Source organism: Pan paniscus, chromosome 19 (genome assembly GCF_029289425.2).
Source record: "Pan paniscus chromosome 19, NHGRI_mPanPan1-v2.0_pri, whole genome shotgun sequence".
Lineage (NCBI taxonomy): Eukaryota > Metazoa > Chordata > Mammalia > Primates > Hominidae > Pan > Pan paniscus.
Window position 1 is genome coordinate 30,691,521 of NC_073268.2, and position 21,110 is coordinate 30,712,630.

Sequence of the window (21,110 nt, forward strand, 5' to 3'; positions counted from 1 at the left end):
AGGGGGATGAGCAAAATAAGGACAAGATGACTTAAACATAGCATAAGTTAGAATATCCTAGGCGCCCTGTCCCTATTGCTACCCAGAAGGGGCCAGCTTGGTGAGATTCAGAGGAAGGGAAGAAGAGAGAGGCTAATACTTCATGAGTATCCACTATGCAGTCTAGACATTATCTCACTTAACGTGCATCAATACCCTGTGCATTTAGTTACTCTTTCCCATCTTATCTTGGAGAGGACGTCGAGGCTCAGAGAGGTTGAGTCACTTGCCCAATGCTACCCAGTAGAGAGGTGAAGAAGTCAGAATTCTGGCCTGATTCTAAAACTCCTTCTGTGATATCAGGCCGCCTGTTGAGGGAGGAGAATAAATTTATGGGGAGATAAGCTCTTGAATTATCTCAGTGGTGACAAGTGTTTATCCCCAGGAGGTGAATTTGATTTTCAGAAACAGTCTTTCTGGGCCAAATCATCCAATGGATAATGGGATTTGAGGGTTTTTTTAAAGGTATGAATCCAAGGCACAAAATTGTTTTTTTGCCTATCTGCTGATAAACTAGCTAAAAGGTGTTTCTCAAAGCCTGGTAAGCAAGCAAGGGCAGGGGATGAGGTGTGGCTGGTACAGGCACGACTTTGACAAGGACTGTGTTCTTTTGGATGCATTGGTTCCAGTGTGTTCAGCATCCGTATTTTTCTTTTTTACACTCATGCTTCTAGTTTTGAAGCAAGAGCTTTTTTCATAAGTATTCACAGAGGATCTCCAAACTCTTTTCAATTCCCCCTGAGATCTCAGACAGGAGCAACTCACCTCCATTTTAGAAAAGAGGAGACGGGCTTGAGATGAGTGCACCCCCTCACGAGGTAGCTCAGTGAATCAGCAGTGATACCAAGGGGACATTGGGGACACACAGCCTCCTCCTGTTTCCCAGAGGAAGGCCCACGAGTAAGGTCATTGATAGTGCTATCCTGAGAAGGGCCACATTGACACACAGCCCATCGTGGAAATAAGGAAATGAGAGTCAGCAGGGCTGAGCTGAGTCAGTGCAGGGCAAGGGGAAGTCAAGAGGTAATCACTGAAGGCTTCCTGCGAGAGGTGTCGTCAAGGTCCACTTTGAGGAAGGAGAGAAGCACTTGGTGCCACCCCATTGTCTTGTTACGATAATAACCGCACACCTGCTACCTGGGAGGACTTTTAATAACATCACAAAGGACATTATGCAGCAGGTAATATTTTTTCCCCCTTGTAATTAACCTGGACATTCATTTTCTAGTCAAAGATAGGAGGCCAGGAACCATCCCTCCAGTTGCCGCACAGCAGGCTGAATTCAGATGTCCAAATGGCAATTGGTCAAACCTCTCTGTGCACTATAACCAGGTTCCCACATGACTTTTGCTTGAGCTCAGTCTGCAGCCCAGTTGTTCAAACAGATGTGTCATGGTGGGTTGGTGGGCTGGGAGGGAGGTGGGGACTTTCCTCGGCAGCCTCATTTCCAGGGCTTGTATCACATCAATCATATTAAGCCCCAAAAGAAGTCCCTGCAACTTCACACCAGAACCCCAAGATACTCCTGGCTGCCTTCATCATGACCCATCATGAGGAACCAATTAAATTATTCTGTGATGAAGGCTGGTGATAATGGTTTTGGAAGCCATTATGGCTTATACACATGCTCTTTTTCCCCATTCATTCATTTAACGATTCAGGCAGATGGGATGCAGGCAAAAGCCCAGAGGGGCAGAAGTGCCATTCATTCTGAGAAGCTCAGGGAATTCAGGAATTACAGGATAGAAAATGAATAGGTGGTGAAGACGGTGACCCTAAGGGGATCAGCGGGCGCCAGCTTACATGGGCTGTGGATGCCATGCCCAAGAGGCAGACATTGGCTTGGTGCCAGCTCACATGGGCTGTGGATGCCATGCCCAAGAGGCAGACATCGGCTTGGTGGTAATGGGAAGCCATCGCAGGGCTCGGAAGGGGAGACACAGGGTCACATGGTGCTCAGGATGGAGGGAGCAAGGCTGGAGATGGGAGGTCACCCAGCGAAAGATGTAAGGGCCACACTAAGCCAGTGGCAATGGCCATTGTTATTATTATTATTTATAAAAATGGCATTCCTGTGCTAACGAATAAAGTAGAGAGTATCCGAAAACTCAAATTCTATCACAAAGCCCGAAGCCCAGCTAGGTGTTCTGCCTGAAGTCACAGAGCGAGGGTGTGAAAAAGCCACGGTAGAGCTCAGGCCTCCGAGTCCAGACCAGGAACTCACTTAGCACCACACTGGATCCCCCAGCCTTTGTGTGTTTGCTTGCCCCTGCTTCCGTCCTTTGGCCTCGATTCACAGAGGGCCAGGTGTGGGTGACAGTGAGGAGTTCCAGGCCCAAGGCCAGCAGCCCTATAGCAGTTGTCTATCTGAATTTCAAATGTAACTCTGCATCCTGTCTTTTATCTGGCAACCTTACCATCTAGTCTGTTCGGACTGCTGAAACAGAATACCACAGACTGGTGGCTTATAAACAACCAATCATTCTAGAGGCTGGAAACCAAGACCAAGATGACAGCAGAGCTGGTGTCTGGTGAAAGCCTGCTTCCTGGCTTATAGGCTGCCATTTTTTTGCTGTAACCTTACATGGCAGACAGGATGAAGAAGTTCCCTGAGGTCTCTTTTATAAGGGGCTATCCCAGTTATGAGGGTTTCACCCTCAGGACCTATTCACCTCCCAAAGGCCCCACCTCCTAATACCAATAACCTTGAGGGTTAGGATTTCAACATATGAATTTAGGCAGGGACACAGACATTCAGTCTATTTTTTTTTTTTTTTTTTGAGACAGAGTCTTGCTGTGTCACATAAGCTGGAGTGTAGTGGCATGATCTTGACTCACCGCAACCTCCGCCTCCCTGGTTCAAGCTATTCTCCTCCTCAGCCTCCCAAGTAGCTGGAACTACAGGTGTGCACCACCACACCCGGCTAATTTTTATACTTTTAGTAGATACGGGGTTTCGTCATGTCAGTCAAGCTGGTCTCGAACTCCTGACCTCAGGTGATCCACCCTCCCCGGCCTCCCAAAGTGCTGGGATTACAGGTGTGAGCCACAGCGTCCAGTCTGACATTCAGTCTATAACACTAACCCTATAGGAATCACTGAAGGTCAGAGCCCCAAGGACAGCACAGAGAGTGGAGGAGCTGAGCTTGCATGAGACTCACTGTCAGGAGGAGGTGGACAAAGAATTGCAGCATCATACAGACTCAGTTCCCTCTGCCAGGGACACTTTCTCACCACACACACATACCACAAACATGCACACGTGCTCACACAGCACATACACATGCACATTACACACGCACATCACTCACCACACACAGATGCACACTACGGGACCCTGCTGTAGATACCTGCTTAACTCCCACACAGATTTTAGATCTCAGCTCAAACTTTATCCTTTCATTCATTTCGCACCTACAGATCTCCTGTTATTTGCTCACGTACTCTTCATTCACATAATTCTTCCAGCTGTCAAGAAATACTTCATGTTAATCAGCTTTCGTATCTTACCACTCATACTCCCAGAGTGTCAGCCCATGAAGGCAGATGCTGAGTCCCAGTGTGCTGCTGCATCCTCTGTGCCTGGGAGTCAGAATATGGGTTCTACTCTGGTTCTGTAGTGAACTTGCCATGCAACTTGAAACAGCTCTCTTTGTCTCACTAGAACTCTGTTTCCCAATTTGTAATGTGAGGAGGCTGCAGTAGCCTCCCAGCCAGCTCTGACTATCATGGAGTCTCACTTGGCAAACAAAGCTAACCCTCCCTACTCTTCAGAACTCTCCATGTTATCCCTCTCCTGTCTCTCCCAAGCCCGGATGGGATCGCTTCCAAGCCTTGCACAGTATGCTCAGGTCACTCCATGGCTTTCTGAGCATTGCTCTTCAGGATATGTCTCTTTTGGATACTCTGTCCTCCTGGATTAAACTACTAGGGACTGTTGCATTGGCCTGGGTTCCCTCACACCAAATATCTGTTAAGGATCCCTCATGAACCAGGGACTGCACAGTCATTGAAAAATTCATCATTGTACCCAAAAAGAAGTAAATTTGCTGAATTATGATATGGCTGACTTGGCTGGAACTGACCATAAAGATATTCAGTCTAGGGATGGTACATGTTGCAGACACTGCTGGTTTCCTGCACAATATTCAGACTCCATTTCTTTACTAGCAGAATTCTAGTCGTTTTGAGTGGCAGAAATGAGCCCAATTAAAGTGTGTATGTCTCCAAACTCCCATTTAACAAGGTGTTGCTCTGTCATACAATTTTGGTCAATGGGATATAAAAGGAGTTTGCTAGGAATTTCTGGAAAATGTTTTGCTTTCCAGATGCAGATATGCTCCTTTCCCCTTTTCTCCTTCCTTCTTTTTTCTCTTGCTTAAAAATAGAGATGGCAGGCTGAGGTGGAGCAGCCATCTTGAAATGAGCTGTGGTGACAACCACAACAATCACAGCACTTCAGTGAACCATTCCAATCATCCAGATCTATGCCCAAGGCAGACATCACAAATCAATCACAGCACTCTTTCCTAATGAGCCTAGACATGACCTCAGACTCTCATTCAACCCATAGCTCCAAGCAGCTGCTACCAATTGATCAAAGCTGGCCTTTGGGTGAAATCCATTAGCCATATCTGACCTCACCCAAATTTCCTTGACCCATCATTTTGAATAAAAATGGGGCATGAGAGAAAAGCGATTCTGAAATAACAAATTAATGTCACAGCCAGAGCTGGGAGCAGATTTCCTAACTCCTGATGCAGGGGAAGAAATATGAGCTTGGGAGCCAGAGAGCCTACCATTTTTATCTTGCCCATGCCACTTACTGTCTGGGTGACATTTAAAATGTCAGTAACTTTACCTCTCTGAGCTTTAGTTTTTAAAACTGTGATATGAAGATAATGCTGCATACTTCCCAGGAAGGTCGAGAAGACTAAACCTATGGGTAAGACATGGTGGCTCAAGACTGTACATCCCAACACTTTGGGAGGCTGAGAAAGGAGGATTGCTTGAGCCCAGGAGTTGAAAACCAGCCTGGGCAACATAGCAAAACCCTGTCTCTACAAAAAAAAAATAATAAAATTTAAATTAGCCAGGCATGCTAGCATATGCCTGTAGTCTCAGCTACTTGGGAGGCTGAGGTGGGAGGATCACTGGAGCCCAGGAGTTGGAGGCTGCAGTGAGTCATGATTGCACCACTGCACTCCAGCCTGAGGGACAGAGTGAGACTCTGTCTCAAAAAAAAACAGAGAGACTAAACTGTGGAAGAGGAATTAAACCTAAAAGACATTCAGTGCATCTTGGTGAATCTCTTCTCTCTTTCCTTCCCCTTCTCAGTGTGGTACAATTCCACAGGGAGAAAATGACTAGAATTAGAGAAGTAGAACTGGGATAATGAAAAGAGAGATTGGTCTGATTTTCTGAAAATGAATTATATCCACTCCCAACCTGCCCCGCCACATATGGATCTGCAACTTGGCCAAAAGCTAGAACAAGCTAATTCTCTGCTCAGTTGAGCAGCAGTCTCCCTGCCTTTGGGGGTTTTAATGGCAAGCTGGGGTGTGAAAAGTTATTAGTTAGGAAAGAAATAGCTCTTACCTTATTGCAAGTGCTTTCCTTGTGACCACCCATCCTCTAGAGTGTAGCCCATTACAAAGGGAGTTCATTGTATCATTAAAAAAAAAAAAGTAGTTGAATTCTTAGTGTCATTTTCTGAAAGATTTTCAATCCCTATGCAGTTTAAACTTATTAGACACCAAATTTTAGAAGTTATTCAACAAAAAGCATCATCTGGTATAATGTGTCAGGAGTTTGAACCATTTCACTACATTTGAGTCAGATGGCCGTGAATATGTGACTTGTGTGTACCCTCTTCATCTGCAGTAGGCACAAATAACAGTCGTTTCCACCTATTAAGCACTTGCTGTGTGCCAGGTACCACGCTAAACACTTTTCCATGCCTTATAGCTTTTAATCCACCCCCACACTTGGCCAACAAACTCATTCTTTGGGAAGTATCCGGTTTTCAAATGAAGAACATGTTATATAATTTCAACAAGACCACACAGCCAGTAAGTGGCCAAGCTGGGATTTGAATCTCGGCCTCACTGATAGGAAGCCCAAGCCTCCCCGCTTTCCTCAAGAGACAGGTTTTAGGATTGAGTGTGATAAAGAGCCAAGTGCCTGGTGCATATTCAGAGCCTAGGAAACATTAGTTCCCTTTCTTCCTCGTCTAAAGTGGTATGGCATAGTACACATACAGTATAGGATATAGTGTATCTTTGTATACCACATATGTATATATAGGTATATATACTACATACATAATACATAGTATACATATTGTGGGGCCAAGATCCTTGGCCCCGTACAGGTTTCCTGAGAAATCACACACATAAAGCAGATTGATGAAGAGGAGAAAAGACATACAAATTTATTTAATGTGTATACACAGGAGCCTTTAGAATGAAGACCCAAACATACAGGGAAAATTGTCCATCTTTATACTTAAGTTCAACAAAGTATGGACAGCTGTGTAGAAATATGATTGGCTAAAAAGGGTATGATCTAATGCTAATAGACTGCTTAGGAAAACCCAGCAAGGCTGGCCTGTCTAGATTCTTCCAGCCTCTCTGAGCATTCATTCCTTTCCTCTGGATGTGGGACAGGACCCTCTCTGGAATGAGGGTCTTATGACCCATAGTCAAACAAGGCAGTTAGATCATTTATTTATGGTCTATTTTTACATAGAATATTTTTAGGTTTTACAGCTGGCTTTCAGGAAAAGGGGTTCTGCTCCTATGACTCTCCTTGGGAAAGAGGGATTCTAGCGTCTATGGCTGGCCTCAGGGGAAAATGGGACTGATAGGCAGGAAGACAGGAGAAAACCAGAGAAAAGCTTCTGCTTCTGAGGCTGCTACTTCATTTTGGGTATTATTTTCTGAGTCCCAACAATTTACATACTACATACTACATATACAGTCTACATTTAGTATATAGTATAGTATGCACGAATGCATAAAAGTGATCTCCATCCCAACAGAAAAACAAGATAACTTTTGAAGTGATGGAAATCTAATTACCATGATTTGATCCCTACATATTTGATCTTTTGCCTGTATCAAAAGATCACATGAAGCCCAGAAATATGTACAATCATTATGTATCAATTAAAAAAATGAATAACACCACAACACAAGTGATCTCTAATGCTGATCTGACCAACAGCTCCCCAAGAACTTTTGCTGGGTTTTGCAGTGAGACAGGAAAAAGCCCTGCAGGCCTGTGCCAGAAACTCCAACAAGCTCAGCCCTCAGGCAAAACCAGAGTCCTGGCATCTAGAAAAAAAAAACCCTAATGTAAGTTCTGTGGGGCCTCAGCTCAGATTCAATTTCTACCCACAGGCACAGGCTTAAAAAACAGCAATACAAAGGAAGAGGAGGAGATGGAAACAAGACATGTTATGTAGATGTAGAGTCAGAAAGAAAATCCAGGCTGACAGCAGAGTTTGCACACACGGAATGCAGGGCAGTGAGACAGAAGGTGCCCAAATGTGCCACACAGATCAGATTAGGGTTGCACTCAGGCTCTGCCACTTACTGTGCAACCTGGGATGAATTATTTTGATCTCTCTGGTCCTCAGTCTCCATAACTGCCGTTTGAGGAATGGTGATAATTTTCTTATTCTCAGCACAGACATCCACCCAGAACACACCAGAACGAGCTAAGGGGCTGTTGCCACTATAAATACTTGTACCCCACAATTGCCATAGTAAGTTACTATGTAGTTTTATTCTTACCCTGGCTCCCAGAATCACTTGAGGACAGAGCTCTTAGTTCAGTGCCTGTTACATTGTGAGCAATAAATGTGATCAGTCCCCCAATCCCCACTGGCCCCTTTAGCAGTAGCGGTCCTGGGTATCTTTCTTGCTGATAGCCCATTGACCACAGATAGACAAATAATACCCAGACAATGAATGTTCCTTTGTGCCAGAAGGTGCTATTCCAGCCAGCCAGGTGGGTTTAGAGCCTTGTCAGAGACCTCACAATGAGTCTGTCTTCTGGAAGACAAGTTCTGCTACAGTCCCAGGGGGGAAATTGAAAAACCAGCCCTGCAGGTTTCAATCTGAAAAGCATTAATGCTATAAAGTATTTCAATTCTAACCAAGGAGAGCGATAAAGCTGTGAGTACCCAGCTGATGTGGGGATGGGGAATTGCTGTCTCCATGGGCTTGATTGCAGAGAATTGGTTCCTGTTCAAGAGGCAGCTGGCTACAAGGGTGAGAGGCAGATTTACAACCTGGAAAATGTAGTGGGGTGCCTGGGAAAAAAATTAGCATCATCAAACAGCGGTAAGAGCTGGCATAGAGTGAACTTCTTCATGCCCAGAACCAGGGCCTGTACCTTACTGTCAAATAGCAGTCGTGGCAAAAACAACAAGAACAACAAAAACAACAAGCCTACATTAAGCCTGTATTTTGTGCCAGCCACTGTCTAGGTGCTGTACAAATGCATTCCTCCATTAAATGTTTACACCAACTGTATGAGGCCAGCTTTCGCTTTACAGAGGAAGACACTAGGGGTCAGGGAGGTGAATTCTGGAACTGTGTCCTGCCCAACTCCAAAGGCTTGCTCTGAATTATTTACAAATAAAGCATCCATCACAGTGTATTCGGGTGGAGAAAGAGCAGTTAAGCTAGGGACCAGGGCAACTTCTCTTTGCTTCCACATTCCACCACAGAGCTGGGTGAGATGAAGAGTGATACAAGCAGCTGGATTCATGGAGAATCATTTAAAGAGTCCTAGCAAATCAGCTGTTCCATTTCATAAACTCCTACCTAGGGCCTCCTGTCTTTCAGAGACCTCAGTGGTCATTCAGCTTTCTATGAACTGAATGTTTGTGTCCCCAAAGTTGAAACCCAATCCCCAACATGATGGTACTGGGAGGTGACTAGGTCATGAGGATGGAACCCTCCTGATGGGATTAGCATCCTCATAAGAGAGGAGGAGCCATGGGTTGTCTCCCTCTGCTCTTCACTATGTGAGGACACAGTGAGAAGATGGCCATCCGCACACAAGGAAGTGAGCCTCACTAGACACGAGGCCTGCCAGCACATTGACCTTGGACTTCCCATCCACCAGAACTGTGGGAAATAAATGTTTGCTGTTTGAGAGTGGATCATCTCTTCCTCCAGACTCAAGCTTCTTTAATCAGGGAAAATCCATAAATTCCTGATTTCCCTGTGGATAGGCTAAGGTGACACATGAATTTCTAAATTTATGCAGATATCTGTGTTGGGAATAAGGATACGTGTTCATAAATAAAGGTGTTCTGCCTTCAGAAAGGAAGAACAACTACTGTCATTTACCTCTGAGTCCCCTGTGTCCATTGCTGGGCTTGGTACAGTAAACTTTGATGCAGGAATTTTCTCGGCCCCTTTGCTGGACTTCCAGCAGGGGCACTCCATCTACTTGGCCTGCTGTGCTCAGGCCCTTGCGTGAGGGAGCATTTGAGGGAGTAAGTGTGGGATCTAGTTGGCTGCTCTGCTGACACAGGAGCAAGCTCCATGCAGAACCCACGGCCAACACTGCATGAATGCAATGTTGCCCAGGCAAGGGTGCCTGTGAGCCTGAAGCCCCAAAGGGGGTGTTAGTGTGCTAATTAGTTCTTTCAGTTCCACCGTCCACACCCTAATGGATGGCAGTGTGTTAGCAGCTCAGTTGGCCCCTGGTCCCATCACATGGGGTGGCTGCACTCCACCAGCAACGGCAAAGGGCCAGTGTGACAGGCTTTCTGGGTACCCACACTCAGTGAGTCCCAAGCTTTTGTCCAGTATCCAAGAATAATAAGGTCATGCTTGATGATTGAAGGATGGTGAGGGTGGAGAATTTTTTTTTATTATACTTTAAGTTTTAGGGTACATGTGGAGGGTGGAGAATTTCATTGAGTGATGAAAACAGCTCTCAGAGGAGAGGGAAGCTGGAGAGGGAACGGGAAGGGCAAGTCGTCTTCCCCCAAAGTCAGGAGGTCTCTTCCCCAAAGTCATGCCATCTCCTCCCTGAAGTCAGGCTGTTTCCCCTCTACCAACTGAGTCTGGGGTCTTTATAGGGACTGGATGGGGGAAGGGTGGGCCTTAGGCAGTATTGGAAAAGGCAACATACAATTGGTTCGAAGGCATTAATCAGGAAGAGCCAATCAGGAGAGATCAGGCGAATAGGAATAGAAGTTCTCACTCTGGACCACAGATTTCAGGCTGTTTTTGGCCTGAAAGTGGGATTTCACTGGGGACCTGCCCCTGTCTGCCTAGGATTTCTCTGCCTCCTGCTTCTATTAATTTCAGTACATGATATTGAGTTAAAGCGAATTTCCAACGGATAGAAAATGCCAGCCTCTCTCTAAACCATCACACCTCCTCAGCTTGAGGCCCATTTATATGCTTGTTTGTAGATTCCCAGGAAAAGAAGCAAAAATAAATTCTCTCTTTAAGCATCTTGCATTGGAGATTCTAGATCCTTAGATAATGTAAACAAGGATTCTGCACTGCATTTTAAATTTAAATGTGGGAGTTACTTTTTAAAAAAATGTATATGGGCTGGGCGTGGTGGCTCACGTCTGTAATCCCAGCACTTTGGGAGGCTGAGGCAGGCGAATCACGAGGTCAGGAGATCGAGACCACGGTGAAACCCCATCTCTAATAAAAAAAAATAAAAATACAAAAAAATTAGCAGGGCGCGGTGACAGGCGCCCGTAGTCCCAGCTGCTGGGGAGGCTGAGGCAGGAGAATGGCGTGAACCCAGGAGGCGGAGCTTGCAGTGAGCCGAGATCGCGCCACTGCACCCCAGCCTGGGCGACAGAGTGAGACTCCGTCTCAAAAAAAAAAAAAAATTGTATATGTAACTTTTTACAATAAAGGCTGCCTTTAGCTATGTTCCCACATAGTTTAGATTCTCTATTAGAATTTATGTAGATGTTACACTGTTTGAGTACATTGGAACTGAATCAATGAAGCAGCAGTTAATGGGTTAATTATCTCAAGATTGGTGGGTAAAATTCACCTCCTATGGCAAAGTTTACAACCTTAGCTAACAGTTTTCAGAATAAATATTCTAATAAATGTATTGTCTAAAAATATTCATAGTCTCAAGGTTACAAGTCAATTGGCCTTAGAATTTTAAAATCCTTCAATAAAACAGAAATACTCTTTGTCCTTTTGTAGTATACGGATCAGATAGAAACTTTACTTTAGCATTATCTGATATAAATTAAGTAGAGATTTAACTTAAATTTTATGAGAGCTGGTTTGTAAATATCCTCTAACTTTCTTATATATTCATACATGAGTTAATTGATTCAAGGGTGCCTTGTATTCTTAAAACTTGTATCAACAGCTTCTGAAAGTTTCTTGGATTTCCTGCTTGTGGAAATAAATTGTAACCTCTGATTTTAACTTTTGAAGCTTTTTCATTTCTGCACTCACTAATTTATGCGCAAACATATTTATATGAAATCTGCCTATTACCGTGTCTCACACACACACAAAGCTGAGTGAGTTTCCTTCAACATCATAAGGTACATTTCCAGTGGTCTGATTTAAAACATGAACTCTGCAGCGCACAGGAAATATACTTTTGAACGCCCTGGAAAAGTCACAAAGAGAGACCAGCAGAAACTGAGGTTCACTGGGGTCCAAGGTGGGTTCCCACTGGGAATTTATGCCTTGCACAATGAGGCACCAGAGACACAGCAGACAAGCAGGGCTTTCAAATGTGAGCCTCAAATCCAAGGTCAGCAGAGCAGATGCACTGAATCGCACACACTGATCTGCTACCAAGATGCTTTACAAATGGACAACTCTGTGCAGTCTGGTCCAGGGCAAATAGCAGTGTGGTTTCTTTTATTTAATGATGGTCAAAAATTATCATAAGCAAAGCCGGCTGGGCTGCCACATATTTTTGTCTGTCTTTGACAATGCTTATATCTGTATTAGAGTTTATCGCCATCAAAATCAACTGACAAATAAAAGTAAATGAGGCAATGGTAGTTGAGAGGAATGGGCTTTTGGAATAAACACAGGAAATAGCACAGGAATAAACCAAAACAGCTGTGATTTTTCTTTTTTTACCCTTTTCACCACAGATCAAATAGCACAGAGTTTAACTCTCAGCATACAGCTTCATTTTAACTGTTATTTTGCTTCTGATTTGGCTAAGAATCATCTCCTCAGTCAAAGTGAGAGCTAAACAATAGGTAAATAATAGTAATAATAATCCCACATTTAGGATGCTACATTACACATGCAGATATGTGAAAGAAGCCACCAAAAACAAGCTCAGCCCTAGCTCAACACCCTGGTGAGGCACAGAACATGGAGGTTGAGAAGTCTGAGGGAGAAGAGTGCTTTGAAGCCCATTGTTCCTGGATTATATGGAGGTGTTATCTGGTGCCACTGCCTCTACCTCAAGTCTAGCAGAGAGGCTTCAAGGAAACCACTTGGAGAGTGTGATCTGCTTCTCTTTGAGTACAGCAGTCCCTCTATATCTGTAGGGGATACATTCTAAAAGCCTCAGCAGCTGCTTGAAGCCAATGATACTACCAAACCCTAAATACACTGTTTACTCCTATACATACCTATGATAAAGTTTAACTCATAAATTAGGCACAGTAAGAGATTAACAATTAATAATAAAACAGAACAACTATAACAATATACTGCAATAAATGTTATGTAAATGTGGCCTCTCTCTCTCTCAAAATATCTCATTGTACCATACTCACCTGTTTTTGGACTGTGGTTGACCGTGGGTAACCAAAACCATAGAAAGCAAAACCTCCAATAAAGAGGGACCATTATATGCTAAGCCACCTGCAATGGCAAGACAAAGAACCACTCCTAAGGGTCTCTGCCAAGAGGGTGGCCTACTAGAGCAGGGAGACCCCTTCCCAAGCAGCTCTGCTTGTAATAGGAGTCAAGGTGGAAAGGTCATAAGATAGTGCATGGGGAATACATTGCCCACATCTGGGGCTGTGCGGTGCAGCGGAGCCCACGGGAAGGGACGCCAAAGACCTCACGAATGTGCCTAAAGGAAGAATCCTATCTTGGAATATCCTCTAACCCCATCTGACTCCAGAGTCAAATCATGATAGCACCAGTCAAACAGAACATCCATGTCCCCCATCTGTTCTCCAAAAACTTGCTCTCAAGAACTCAATTGCATAGCTGTGTTCCACTCCAAGATTCCAGGGGAAATGGCAAGAAACTTAGAGTTCAGATTTTTTAAGAACTGCAGAAGACTGGACATTGTATCACTGAAATCATACTATTTTGAAACCAGCAGTGACCTAAGAACTTTTCATTTCCTGAAAGTGACAGGAAATTGAGGAACCTGCCTGAGACAACATCTTTGGGTGGGTAGGAAGGGTTGATAAGGTTGGTTTGTCAGATATTCCTGAGAGGGGAAAAGAAAGTTATTTTACAATTATGCTCCATCGCCGGGCGCGGTGGCTCACGCCTGTAATCCCAGCACTTTGGGAGGCCGAGGCGGGTGGATCACGAGGTCAGGAGGTCGAGACCATCCTGGCTAATACGGCGAAACCCCGTCTCTACTAAAAATACAAAAAAAAAATTAGCCGGGCGTGGTAGCGGGCGCCTGTAGTCCCAGCTACTCGGGAGGTTGAGGCAGGAGAATGGCGTGAACCCGGGAGGTGGAGCTTGCAGTGAGCCAAGATAGCGCCACTGCAGTCCAGCCTGGGCGAAAGAGCGAGACTCTGTCTCAAAAAAAAAAAAAAAAAAACAATTATGCTCCATCAAGTTCCACTGTCACCATCACAGTTAGTTTTGACTGCTGCTTTTTCCCCTCCAGAAAGACTATCTAGGAGAAGAGCAAGGGTGCTGACACGGGTGCTGGATGATGATGGCTAGATAGGCAGCAGTTTTACAGGTCAGCATCAGCATACGCCCAGGCTGATGGTCCATGAGCAGAAGAGAGAAAGTAACAATCAGGAAGATGGAAAGAGGAAAAGTCAGGCACGTGAATGTATCAAAGGGCACAAGGGGCTTGGTTTCCATCTTACATACGCATTGCTATTGTGCGAATGTCCCCTCCAAAGTTCATGTAGAAACTTACCCCCAGTGTGGCAGTATTGACAGATGGGGCCTTTAACATGTGATTGGACCATAAGGGCTGTACCCTCAAGAATGAACTCATCCATTCATGAATTAAAGGATTAATAGGTTATCATGGAGGAGGAATTGGTGGCTTTATAAGAAGAGGAAAAGAGACCTGAGCTAGCAAGTTAGCACACTCAGACCCCTCGCCATGTGATGCCCCGTGCTGCCTTGAGACTCTACAGAGTCCCCATCAGCAAGAAAGTTCCCACCAGATGTACTCCCTTGACCTTAAACCTCCCAGCCTCCACAGCTGTAAGAAACAAATTCTTTTTCTTTATTAATTATCCAGTTTCAGGTATTCCGTTATAAGCAGGAGAATATGGACTAACACACCCACTAAGGCTCAGTGAATGCTGGCTGCTCCAGGACAGTACATTCTCATTCTGAAATCAAAGCCTTTTTTTTTTTTTTTTTTTTTTTTTGAGGCAGAGTCTTGTTTTCTAGCCCAGGCTGGAGTGCAGTGGCGCGATCTGGGCTCACTGCAAGCTCCGCCTCCTGAGTTCACACCATTCTCCTTCCTCAGCCTCCCAAGTAGCTGGGACTACAGGTGCCCGCCACCATGCCTGGCTAAATTTTGTTTTTTTGTTGTTTTGTTTTGTTTTTCAGTAGAGACAGGGTTTCACCATGTTGGCCAGGATGGTCTCGATCTCCTGACCTCGTGATCCGCCTGCCTCGGCCTCCCAAAGTGCTGGGATTACAGGCGCGAGCCACCGCACCCGGCCGAAATCAAAGACTCTTAAACTAGAAAAGGCTTGTTGGGGTAGGAGGGCAGCCCCCAGGATGGAGTTGATGCAGGGGAAATCCTCCAACACAAACAAAGATAAGCAGAGTGGTTTCTAAGAATAGGGCTGGGGGAAAGGGACCTGTCAAGAGAGGGTAAGGGCCCTGGATCAGTCATAAAAAGGCAAGCTGTGCTTCAGTAACAGGCAACCAGAAAATCTCAGTGACTTTAGATATGTCTACCATAGGTTGGCCTGGGATCTTCTCAGCACCATCCTCACTCACTCTGGGACCCAGAAGGAAGGAGCAGCCATTATTTGGAATATGCAGCAGAGGAAAGAGAAAATGTGTCCGGCAGTGGCTCCTAAAACTTCTGCGCAGAGGTGACTCATCTCACCTCCACTCACATTTCTTTGTCCAAAGCAGGTCACTTGGGTGCACCTAAGTTGGAAAGGAGGGAAAGCATAACCCTCCCCTGGCAATGGAACTGGAAACTAGTAAACAATAGATAACGCAATCCATCCCAGTGCCCAAGGAGAAGGGAAAAGGCCCTTCTGCTATGGAACCAGAGGATGCTCTTGAATTTAGTGAGGAAGGGCTGAAAGACCTGAAGGTCAGGGCTAGAGATGGGAGCTAGCATCCCACCCTTTCCTGCCCTGCTGATCCGAATTAAGTGAACAGAGTGACCAGATCATGAGCCTAAAGCTGTGTTCTTCCTCCACTCATTCTTCATTCATTCTACAGATATTTACTGAGCACATACTATGCACCAAGCATGATGTTAAATCCTGGAGAGAGATCAATCAACAAGACATATGGTCTCTGAACTCCAAGAAGTCATAGTCAGGAGACTTGTATCCTGAGAGCTCCTCATGGTTCACTGAAGCTGGGGGCAGCATGGTTGAGGGGAAAGAGCCCTGGAATTGGAGTCAGAGATCTGATACTGGTTCTAACTTAACTGTGTAACATTGGTCAAGTTCATTCTCCTCTGTAGGCTTCCCTTTCCCTGTCTGATTCAGGGATCTTGTCATTGCAAAGATGGGGCCTACTCTACCAGCTTAAATAAAACAGAGCAACAAGAAGGACAGAAAAGTATCTGACAGGAGCCAAGGCCCCGCAACGGACTGGAAGTCAGGGACTGAGGTTCCTCTCCAGCAGTCACTCACCTCTGCTTCTCTGCCCATCTGCAACCTTTTTCTCTCCTCGCATATTCATCCCCAACCCAGGCTGCTCTAACATGGAACACCCAGTGCCCTCCTATCATCAAATACAGTATCTTTGAGCCCAGTGCTAACAAAGTTCAAACATAAAAAATACACTTGGCCTGGACTGAGTCGTGTATCCACTGCTGTGCAACAGCTATGGCCAGGAGAGGAGTCATGTGTCCACTTAGTAAGGACTATGGGAGCGGCCTTTCTGAAAATGGTTATAGACTGTGTCTCTAAAGAGTAGACCTGGGGAGGAAACCACTGGTATCACCACTTCATGGAGCAGCCATGAAATGGTGACTATAATGGTCTGGTCATCATGTTTCTGCATTCAGTGAACCCAAAACTTCAGGGTAAGCAAACTCACTATAAAAGTGAGTTGCTGCACACCACATCAGCCTGCTTCCAGAATACAAGCTCCCATAACCCACTCCTTCCCCCCTTATTCAAATCCTTCTCCCCATCCAAATCATGGAGAATGGGGTATGAGCTGTAATCCCTGAGAATGTTATAAATGGTTGATGATGTCTTTTCAATCCTGTGAGGTCTTTTGGGTCCCAGGACCCAATGTGGTGGTTGTCCCCCCTCCATAAATCTGGGGCTTAGCATTGCCATGTCACCATTCCTCCAGGGCTGTGCCACCTCCACAGCCTGCCTGGAGCCTACATACCATTCTCAGCACCTGCTGAGCTCGCTTGGGTCTGAGCCCCTGCTACAGGCACTAAGATCAAATGGCCCACTCATTTCTCCTTTCGGTTTAAGAAGGTGTGACCTGCTGACATTTGTCAGTGAACCAGTTTTTCCATGCCTTTGTCCACCCTTGCCTACCATAGAGAGTGCTGGCTGTCCTCACTCAGTTCCCTCCCTACCCTCTGACTCCTAGGAAGGTCAAGTAGTGGTTGAACTGATTTGTGGGCTTTGAAATGAGGACTCTGGAAAGGGTGGTAGAAAGTTAAAAAAAAAAAAAAAAAAGCCCTTGCGCTGGGGAGGTCTTAGGTGGGTTTTGAAACAGGTTTGTATTCTCAGCTGTAGGGTGGGAGGGAAATAGAAGGTAGAGAAAAGTGAATGTGGAAGATGATTAGAGTCAACTGTGCTTCTCTTTCATAGTGTATGAGGGGCTCCATGGTAACTGGTGTCATTTTGAAATCATATGTTTGTGTTCTTGGCCATGGCATTTCTTTCAGCCTGGACCACATGAGCCACCACTGGCATAAGCTCACGTCTTCTATCTCAAGCTGAAGTCCCTCCCTGAGAGTTGATCACTCCATTCCAGTTGGGACTGGGATATTTTTCCAGGCCAGACCGCATCTGCAGCAATATCCTTTGGAGTGGTCCTTCTGATTCAGTCCTGGTGCTCAGTCAGAGCCTGGCATGAGTTCAGGCAGCCTTCCCCCATCCCATCCCTGTGTTGAGGGTCCCCGGATTCCCTACAGAGCTCCTTCATTCAGTCAGCACCCATTCCAAAATGGCTGATTTCCCATAACCCAACCAGCAGATTCAATCCAAGCACCACTCAGTTCCCTCTGGATTTTAACAACACAAAAAAATTACTCAATCCATCCGACAAAATCTCTTAAACTGTGACATCTGAGAATAGTGTATTTGCAGGATAGTCTACGGATTGGGATGAAGGTGGCAGAAAGTTTGGACATAGAGAATTGGTGGGAAAAGGGAGAAAGAAAAAGAAAGCTAAAGTGTCATGAGCTGCTGCCTTTGGATTTAGAACAGATGAATGAGGAATGTCTACACCTGGTACACACTCATCCAGGTGTGTCTAGACTGGAATCTAATAAGCTACCTGAGTATCCCATTCAGCCAAAAATTATTGCCCTAGAGTACAAGAGCCAGTCTGCTAACCAAATATTTTAGAAGGAAGCTCCTCTTGTTTAGGTTTAACACATGCATTTCACAAAATCAGGTACTGCAGGTTTGTTGCAAAGTCAGGGCCTGGGGACACGACCACTCTTAAATTTAAAGGGCTTAAGCAAGAGAACAATGGCGGCCCATAGACCATAAGTCTAAATATTCAAGAGACAAAAATCAACTCCCTCATCAAAGTAAATAAGTTCTGTCCTCTTACCTTCAAGAATACACCTTATAATTATGTATATACATGTATATGTAAAGTAAGGTTTTATATATATACACACACACCCACATACCCATACATATTTGTGTATGTGTGTATGTATATATATATATATATCTTGCATATATCTGTCTTGCTTTATATACACATAAATAATTTTGCTATGTTTGTTTATATATAAATCTATGGCACACACACACACATATATAGCTTTATATATATGCATATCTATAGAGAGAGCTTTATATATATATACACACACTTATATCTTGCTTTATAAAATCTGGCTATGATTTGTATAGGTCTGAAAGTCAGCAAAACATCAAAGATGACTGATTTCAATTTTTATTGCACATATCTGGGTGTTCTGTTGACAATCCAGTGATGTTCAAATGAGTAATAAAATAAAAACATACATTATTTATAAATACTATATATATATTCCATAAAATATTTTTCCTGCTTTCATTCCAGCAGAATCGCTAATTGTGTTATAGTCAGTATTTTCACATAATATATGTTTTATTTAACACTATGTCAAATAAGGCCATTTTTTTTGAGTCATTATAATTCTTAGATACTTTTATTTTTTCAAAATTAATTCCAATTTGAACAAATTGCTCTGGTGAGACAGTATCTTAGTTTGCTTTTTGTTGCTCGTAACACAATACCTGAAACTGCAGTTTATAATGAAGTCAAATTTCTTTCTCAGAGTTCTGGAGGCTGGGAAGTCCAAGGTCAAGGGGCTACATCTGGTGAGAGTGTGTTCCCATGGTTCCACTAGGCATTACCCTAGTGGGGACTTTGTGGTGGCTCCACCCCTGCAACAAGTCTCTGCCTGGGTCACCAGGCTTTCTATACCATCCTTGGAAATCTGGGTGGCCTCCACAGCTTCTGCTTTCTGTCATCCTATAGAATTAGCACCACATGGACCTGTACCTTCTAGAGCGGCAGCACAAGCCACACCTGGGACCACTTGATCCAAGGCTGGGGTAGCCAAGGAGCACTGCATGGGGGTGAAGGGAGCAGAGCCCTGAGGTGACTCTGAGCAGCAAGGCCATCATGAGGACCTCAGGCTTGTCCCCTGAAACCATTCTGCCATCCTAGGCCTCTGAACCTGTGATGGGAGGGACAGCCTCAAAGATCTCTGAAATGGCCTTCAGGGTCTTTCTTCCATTGTCTTGAGGAATAGAACCTGGCTCCCTTCTATCCATATGAATCTCTTTAGCAAAAGGTCAACAGGCTGCATCCTTGGCTTCTTCTGAACATACTTTTTATTATTATCTCCCACATGGCCAGGCTGTACGTTTTTCCAATTTTTTCACTCTGTTTCCCTTTTCTCTAGCAGTTCACCATAAGAAGTTAGAAGTAATCATGAAGCAGCCTGAGCATTTTGCTGTTTAGAAATTTTTTCCGCCAGATATGCTCTTCTGTTACTCTTAAATTCCACCTTCCACAGCACCCTCTGGCATGGACACAGTTCAGCCAAGCTCTTTGCCAATTTACAACAAGGATGGCCTTTACTCCAGTTTCCAATACCTTGTTCATCACCTCCATGTGAAATCTCATTTGAATGGTCTTTACTGTCCATATTTCTACCAGTATTCTGGTCACAACCACTTAACAAATCTCCAAGGAGTTCCAAACTTTCCCTTATCTTCTTGTCTTTTAAGCCCTCACTAGGATCTAGGCTTTTTCTAGCCTGCTCTTCCAAATTCTTCCAGCTTCTGAAAATGCTTACACATTTTCAGGTATCTGTTATCAGCAACACCCCACTTCTCAATACCATTTTTTTTTTTTTTTTGGTATTAGCTTGCCTTCTATTGCTGATAACAGAATACCTGAAACTGGGTAATTTATAAAGAAAAGGAATTTATGTTTTACATTTAAGGAAGCTGAGAAGTCCAAGGTAAAAAGGCCACATCTGGTGGGAGCCTTCTTCTTGTTGGGAACTCTTTGCAGAGTCCTGGGGCAGCACAGGGTGTCACATGGCAAAGGGACTCAAGCATGCTAATGTTCTAGCTCAGGATGCCCTTTCTCTTCTTACATTGCCACCAGCTCCCCCTCCATGATAACCCATGGATCCACTAACTCATTAATCTATTAATCCGTGAATGGATTAATCCATTCATGAGGGCAGAGCCCTTGTTGTTCAATCACCTGTTAAAGGCCCCACCTCTTAATGTATTCTACCACACTGGGGATCATATTTTAACATGAGTTTTGGAGGGGACAAACATTCAAACCATAGCAAACAGTAGCAACTGGGATTGTCAATAGTAGTAAAGCAATCCTTAGGTTCATAAAAGGACTATACATTTTATACACATGTTCAAACAATGCAATGGGACTGTATACAATAAATAATTTTCTCAAAAAATATTGAACATGTGAATCTCATTACAAAATCTCTATCACTTATATTAAGCTTCTCACTGGCTCTGATAGCAATATCTATACTCATATGACAATAATGTTAAGAATTGGTATCACACTTCCCAGATGTTACATATACAGTACACACACACACACATATACACACACACACAAATTTAAGAAAAGGATGAATTTTGGTTATTATTGCTACATGATCTTCAGCCACCATGTACAGTGTTTGTGGTTTTGTGAATACTGCAGCAAGTCATGAGTTTCATCAGAACCACACATTGCAACCAAATAAGCAAGAATTGGATCGTTCTCTTTATGCAGAAATCAATTGTTCTCAAGCTATCTAAGAGGGAGGATTCGACAAGTTAATTAATTTCTCTTTTTGCTTACGGAAAGGCTTCTGCAGCTCATACCCTCCCAATCTTCCAGAGCACTGTCGGCCTCTGAGGTTGCAGCCTCTCAGCACACACCTGCCTGGAATGCCAACACAGCTGCCTT

At 44.3% G+C, this 21,110-nt stretch overlaps 1 protein-coding gene across 1 annotated transcript in view; it reads left to right on the forward strand.

Annotated features, from left to right (window-relative positions):
* ASIC2 (acid sensing ion channel subunit 2) overlaps positions 1 to 21,110 on the forward strand; it is a 1,146,249-nt gene that overhangs the window by 382,762 nt on the left and 742,377 nt on the right. The gene's annotated exons all lie outside the window — the stretch shown is intronic.